Source organism: Oryza glaberrima, chromosome 9 (assembly GCF_000147395.1).
Source record: "Oryza glaberrima chromosome 9, OglaRS2, whole genome shotgun sequence".
NCBI lineage: Eukaryota > Viridiplantae > Streptophyta > Magnoliopsida > Poales > Poaceae > Oryza > Oryza glaberrima.
Genome location: NC_068334.1, coordinates 14,674,507 through 14,682,288, shown reverse-complemented (window position 1 = coordinate 14,682,288; position 7,782 = coordinate 14,674,507). Strand labels below are relative to the sequence as shown.

General features: G+C 44.8%; 1 non-coding gene across 1 annotated transcript; it reads right to left on the bottom strand.

Annotated features, from left to right (window-relative positions):
• Positions 1 to 1,124: 1,124 nt before the first annotated feature.
• On the bottom strand, positions 1,125 to 1,231 carry LOC127785505 (small nucleolar RNA R71). Its single transcript, XR_008019756.1, has one exon. It is a non-coding gene; the product is annotated as a small nucleolar RNA R71 (small nucleolar RNA).
• Between the last annotated feature and the right edge of the window lie 6,551 nt (positions 1,232 to 7,782).

Here is a 7,782-nt window from a genome sequence, read left to right as displayed (position 1 = left end):
ATATATATTCCTAAGACAAATTCCTAGAGAGGGTTTTCCTCCGTATATTAGCCTCGATTGGACAGCCATGACAGGTTGTCATAAAAAACTTGGTAACACGGGGTGGTCTCTCGAAGTACCAGGAGGACACTGTTAGGGGGTATTGGCCACATGATTGTATATTAGCAGATGTAAACTAGGATTTGAGTGTATATTAGAATAATAGGAATAGAGTGCTTTCTGTTTCTTCCACTTAGTTAAACTTATTTTATTATGAGGATTTGAATAGCTTAGCTTCGTGTCACTCTGCCCATATATTAAACTTAACCCCGACTTAGACTTTGATAAATACAAGTAATATATGTATAAAGAGTATTAGCATAGTCTACTCATATTATCATCCCTTAGGATTAAAAATACGATACCTTGGAATACTTTCGAGTGAAATGCTACAATCTTATATTCGTGCACTTGCAGATAACATATGTAACCATAAATATACTAGGACCATTTCTGCGTCATTGCTGGGAATGAATATTTCTAGTAATGTCGTTAAGAAATATCAACAAGCATTTCTGGCGCTGTCCTTTGCAGGTTAACCTTGATTGTTTTCACATGTTGTGAAAATAGGGTAGTGTATGACTGGTTTCAACCAGCTAGAAAACTTCAACGAAAATCCAGAATCTTTCTTCCGGAGCATCAAACCTCGTGTTGTTACTCCGCAGAAGAAACTCTCTGCACAGAAACCAGCCATCCAATCGCCACCAAGTTTCAAGAACATGGCCGAGAAGACACTGCGCGAGTTCGCTGCTCCCTCTGCTGACAACATGCCCGTTGGGCCGACTGTCAACACTGGTGACACCGATTTCGACTTGAAGAGTAGCTTGATAACTATGGCGCAGGCAAGCCCATTCTATGGCAAGACGAATGAGGACGCAAGTGCTCATCTACAACAATTTCTGGAGATCTGCAGCACCTACACGGTAAAATGTGTCAGTCCGGACGCCGTGAGGGTACGTCTGTTTCCTTTCTCACTTTTGGGAATGGCGAAGTAGTGGTTCTACGCGAACTGGGTGACAGTCAACACATGGGACAAGTGCTCCACTGCGTTCCTCTCAAAGTTCTTCCCGATGGGCAAGACCAACACCCTTCATGGAAGGATCTCAAGCTTTCAGCAGACAAGGGATGAATCAATTCCCGAAGCATGGGAACGTCCGCAGGAATACGTGGCCGTCTGTCCTCATCATGGGATGGATGACTGCCTCATCCTGCAGAGTTTCTATAATGGACTCACTTCCTCGTCCAGGGATCACTTCGATGCTGCTGCTGTAGGAGCCTTCTTTTCAAAGACGGTCCGTGCGGCCGTCAATATTATTGAGAAGATGGTGTCGAACATGGGTTGGAGCGAAGAACGACTCCAGACCCGACAGTGTGGCATGCATACCGTCAAGGAGACGGAAATGCTGGCCGCAAAGCTAGATCTCCTGATGAAGAGGCTCGACGATCAGGAGAAGGCCAAACCGCTGGTCGCTTTCAAAGCGCTGGACTCGCACCTCACCTGCGAGGTATGCGGGAACACAGGTCACTCGGGGAATGACTGCCTCGAGACCCGTGAAGAAGCCATGTTCATGGGGAACAATGGCTATCGGCCGCAAGGAGGCCAGGGGTGGAACCAGCCCCGGCCATACTATCAAGGAGGCAACAACGGCAACAACAACAATAACGGTAACTTCAATGAGCCCTCCTTGAAGGACTTAGTCTTTGCGCAAGCTAAAACTACGGATGCTATAAACAAAAAGACTGCTTTAAATGATAAAGTCCTAGAGAACATAAATGTTAAGATAGAAGTCTTCACTTCTGCTTTCCAAAACCAGCTGAGTTTTAACAAAATGATAAAGACTCAGTTGGCGCAGCTTGCCGCTCTGGGGTTTTATTTGGCTTTGGCATCTCTTGCTCACTATGTTTGGTGGTCTCACTCAAGTGTTTCTCACTCTCTCGCTGTTGTCTCTTAAGATCATCAAGTTTTATCTCTTGTGGCGTTAACGGTAGCAAGGAGATACGCTCGCCATGGTACATGAAAACAAGCTTGTTGGCGTGGCCACTAATATGACCATCACGAACATATAACCAAGGTCTTCCGAGCAGCAACTGGCATGCTTGCATTGGTACACCATCACACTCAACTTGGTCTTTATACTTGCCAACGGAGAAATGAACCGTCTCAATAGTTTTCACCCGTAGTGCACCACAATCATTCAACCACTGCATCTTGTATGGGGCTGGGTGACATCGTTGTCTCAAGCCTAATCTTTCTACCAACTCCAAACTAGCAATGTTGTTGCAGCTGCCATTATCAACAATAATACGACAAACAATACTATTGATAGTACCTTGAGTGTGAAAAATATTGTGTCGCTGACCATTGTCTTCCTTTGCAACTTGCACACTAAGCACTCGACGAGAGATGAAGCAATTATTGTCTCCATTATCTACTTGAATAGCATCACTATCCGCTTGCTTGTTAACCATCTCGTCTTCACGTAAACCATCATCCTTGGTCTCACTTGCAGATTCCCATTCACCCGTCTCAGTTACAAGCATGGTCCTCCTACTAGGACACTCAGCAGCAATGTGGCCATGACCTTGACATTTGTGACACACAATATCGCGGCTACGCGATGAAGATGTTGGTGTGGGAGCAGTAGGCCGACGAGACTCTGTGCGTGCAGCTCGAGATGATGCCGAAGATGGTTGCGGCTTGGCTGTAGCAGCAGGTGGAGAGGCTCGTGTAGAGGCTCCCTGAGAATGATTGCCAACAAAAGTGGTGGCTTGCTGTGTGCGACGGCATGGAGCTGCATTGGAGCGGCCACTAGAGATCCAATTGCGCCATTCTTGCTGAATGGATCTTTCCGTGCACTGAGCTTGGTCAAGAAGATCTTGCAAAGTGTTGTATGGAAACATCTTCACAAAATCAGAAATTTCAGCATTGAGACCATGCAAAAATCGTGCCTTCTTTGACTCATCATCTTCTCTAATTTGAGCATGGATCAAGAGCAGCTCCATTTCCTTCTAATACTCATCCACTGTACGAGTCCCTTGACTCAACACTTGCAGCCGATTGTGAAGGTCACGCCTATAACTTGAAGGCACAAAACGTCTTCTCATAACACGCTTCATTTCATCCCATGTTTCAACAGGATCACGATCCAACATATGCTGATTTTCTTGCATTTGATTCCACCAAGTGAGAGCATAACCAGAGAACTCCACTGACGCAAGATTCACACTCCTTTGAGATGAAAGATTATGCATTCTAAAAATTTGATCACACTGTTCTTCCTAATCAATATAAGCATCCGCGTCTTCCTTTCCTGTAAACTTGAGAACACTCAACTTTACCCGAGCAACATTATCCGAGTCATCACGATCATGGTGACCACGATGATGTTCTCCATTACCAAGGACAGCACCTCGGCAAGGACGGGCATGCCGCTGCTCCAAATCATTCTCTCTGAAAAAAAACATCATTATCACCATATTCCACCTCGTGGGGATGACCATGGAGCTCAAAACGACCGCCAAAGTGCGCAACGGGGCCATGGCCGCGCCCGCGAGCACCTCCTCCTCGTGCTCCAGTAGCTACAAAACCACGACCTCCACCATTAGGCGGGCCATGGAGTTCTGAATCAGCAACATCATCTGCGGATTGTGCATCCACAATATCATCCTTGGGATCACCAAACGGTGGCTGAACCGCTCCACCTCCAGCAGCCGGAAGGCGTGCATTTAGCAAATGTTCCATCGCTTGAAGAAGATTATTCCCTATTTGCTGCACCTCAGCCCGTGTGATAGGGCTGTCGGGCTCATCATGATTTTCACCATGAACACTCGGTTGAGAAGCTGCCATGTTAGCTCAAATAAAACATATAGTGGAAAAGGTAAAATTTTGGAATCACACAATCTCACCTCTTACTCACCAATGTTCTTATGCGATCTGAAGGACAGCGAGAGCGTGCAAAATGTGGCAGTACCCGAGTATGATTTTGTGATTGAAAGGATGTGAATCGAAAGAGCAACTTTGATTTATGTAGAGCTAGGTGGGTTGATCAAAGGAAGGCTGTAGTGCTGAGACAAAGTGGTGTAAACCACGCAAAGAAGGATGTGAACGTTGCTGTCCAGGCCACCAAAAGATAGAAGAACGAGTACCACAGCACCACCCAAAACATACAACTTTCTGGTGTCAAAATATTCCTCTCTTTCTTCCTTTTTATGATTTTTTTCACTTCTTAACTATTTTTTTTACAACTTTCTTCTTTTTCTCTCTTTTTTTTCTTTAAACACGAAACAGCAAACATGAAACAAAAGGGTGCCTGGGCGGGAAAAAAAATTTGATGGTGCAAGATAACAAGAGGACTAGCAACGAGATGAAAACGTGGAAATAAACGACACAATATGACAGTACTACCAAAGGCTTGGTTTTTTTTTGTAGGGAATTTTTTTGTGGACTATAGGATAGAAGCAAGATCAACAAGAACACATGAAAATCTAATGAAAACAAGGTTGATATGTGGATGATAAACCTACCGTGTCAACGAAAGCTCCGATACCATATGATGCGAACACACTCGCGAGGGGTGGCACGATCTTCATGGCAGTAGGTTCAAGACAGAGAGTGCCGGCGTAAACCGAACACAAGAGGGTAACTAGATGCGAGCAACAAGAGGATAACTAGCTTTATACCTGACAAGGTCAGATGCGACCAAGTGATGAGGGTGAGAACGATCCGAAGCCTCCTGGACTCTGACCCGTCGCACCGAGCAACCACATAACCACGATCCGGAATAACGAGCTTTATACTTGCCAAGGTTAGATGCGACCAAGCTTTATAATTGCCATGTAAGCGCCACGTCAATGCCACATGGGACGAAGATCTAGTCATAAGAGTCACGTAGGCACCAAGTCTCCCAAAACCAGGGACAATACTCCCAAGGGACCTCGTTTGCAAGTTGTGGATGAGTTGTATACGATTTTACGGTTTAAGGATGATTTTGTAATTTGGTAACAAGATGAGAATGACCTTTGATATACTTTTGCCAACATGACTGGGATGCTAATAGCCGTTCGGTTTACCGCATTACGTTGGGATGGGCCGTCTGGTCTAGCCATGTTGCTGACCAGGACTTAGATTATAATTTAATGGGCCGCAAGTCAACGATCACTGCAGTCGCAGAGATTTCTGGGTTTGCAACCCAGAATTTCCTTCAACTAGTCACGTGCCTGTAGGTTACGACCAAACCGGATATAGGAAACATATGGCTCACACAACTACTTAGAAAACGATTTTTCGAGACCCTTGTTAGATTGCAGACGGATCATAACTGACTGTGTCTACAAAAGTCAACTTTTGTTTTTGCATATGGCTTTTTAAGAGACCCGCTCGCGAAAATCGATTTTTGCATACGAACCTCTTAAGTGACCGCATGTAAAAATGAGCTCATTTTATATACTTCCCCTTAAGAGATCCGCATGTAAAAATTGATTTTCGCAAGCGGACCACTTAAGGAGCCGTCTAGTAGTCTAACTTGCCACCTATTTCCCTCTCAACACTACAAAAATTTTAAACTCAACCTTATCTTCTCTCTATGTCTCTCACCCTCCATCTCCTCTCCTCTCTTCTCCTCTTCAGTCGGTGGGTGGCCGCGAGGGTGGGCGCGACGGTGGACGGTAGTGGCAGCGGGTGGCGGGCGGTGGCGGCTGGCGGTAGTGGTGACAGCGGCCAGCAGCAGCTTGCGGCGGCGGCTAGGCGTCAGTCGACAGAAGCGGCGGGGCTAGCTCTTCCTGCCCGGATCCGGCGGCGGCGACCGTTTCTCGCCCAGCCCCGCACGGATCCGGTGGGCGGCTCGGCAATGATCAATGGCAGCGGCAAGCAGCTCGGCGGGGCTCCTCTCGCCCGGATCCGGCGGCGACTGTTGTCCCTCACCCGGCTCCACCATGACCCGGCGGGCGACAACGGGAGGAGCCCGGCCCCGCGCTGACTCGGGAGCACCGACAGTGGGCGGCAGCGGACGGATCCGCCTTCCCCGAGGGTAGGAGCGGCAGGGACGGATGGCACGACGCCGATGGGCGGACGGCGCGACGCCGACGGGCGACCGGCGGCGGTGGTGGCGGCAGCGGACAGCATGATAATTTTTTTCCAATTTTATTATTTTTATTTCTGCATGCGGGTGGCGCACCCGTAGGTGAAAATAGCGATTTTCACATACCTTTTCTCGCATATGGCCAGGCCAACCGCATGCGGAAACCCTTTTTGCAGTAGTGTCACTTTTCTCATTCTCCATTAATGCATGCATATATAGAAAATGCACAGAGAAAACGAGTAGGGGATAAAACGAGGAGGATATGGGAGTACTAAAGTTTGGATGTCTATACTAGAAGAAAACGACGCAGTGGTATTAAGATATCCAGTAGATCGATCCAATAGCTATAAAAAGACGTTTTGTGCGATACACCGATCCAAAAACTAAATAGGCATTTTTTCAAGGAAGTTCAGTCGTTAATGCATGCAAGATATTGCTCATGGATAAGCATGCAACTACTACATATATAGGTGATTATAATTAATAATGCACCTAGCTCGCCAGGAATTTAATTAATAGTGAAAAAAAAAAGAGGTACATGTATATGAAACTCACTGACTAAACTGATTTGGGTCTTTACTGAGAAATTGGCTTGTCCACGTTTGTGAATCATACTATAATAGGTTGCTCATAATTAACCTCTTGAAATTCATTAATTAGTTAGCAGTGTAACTAACCATGAGCTTGCTGCAATTGCTTAAGAGACCCGCCAGGCCGGCCGGCCAGCACACACCGACCGCTGTCAGGATTCGTACCATGATTATGTAATGTTGCTTAATTAAGAGCTCCCATTTCAATGTCGGCTTAATCGTTGATATTCTAGTATATTCACTGCACAACAATACCAAATAGCTTGGCAGTAGTTGGCACTCAAAGACACCTTTAATCTCATCTCAGTTGGATGCACCCTCTCTTTTCAATGTTGAGAGGACCACCGTTATGTGTTCTATCCCCAACCACCGTAACAGTGCCGTTCCCACGTTGAACTAACCGGTGTCACAGGACTCCAATTCTAATTAATTAAATTAGATTATTTTAACTAGTATATCAGTTAATAATTATATAATTATTATGTATGAACTCTGAAAATTTTTGTTCTGGGTTCGGCACTCCGTTCGTCGATCGAGCATTTATTCTATTATGATCTTACATGCATGTTCTCCGATCCGTACGTTGCCAAGAAATTCTAATTTTAAAATTAACATTTTTGTCAATTTGTTTTTCCATCACTTTTTAAATATCTTTTCTCATGATTTTTTATATCTTTGGGAATTAATTACAGACGTACTCTCTTTATCCCAAAATAAGTTCATGTTTCACTCATTCCACATATACTAATACAAAACCAAAAATTCTAGAATATACCTACAATTTATCAAATCGCAATCCAATTATTCTCTATTTTATCTATTCCCAATATATCTATTTCTTTTTTTCATAAATTTTGATGCAATGATTATCTAAATTATTTTGAGACAAATAGGAGGGGTAAAAAATGAACTTATTATGGGATGGAGCGAGTATATTTTAGTCACATGCTCTATTTTTTTAATTAAAAATGCCATAAGTTAGTGGTGAGGTAATGAGTACATCTCTTCATCAGATACGCGTATAACTCCACAAGTTACAATGACAAGTTGAAGTCTAGTTCGGCATCCGAAGACGA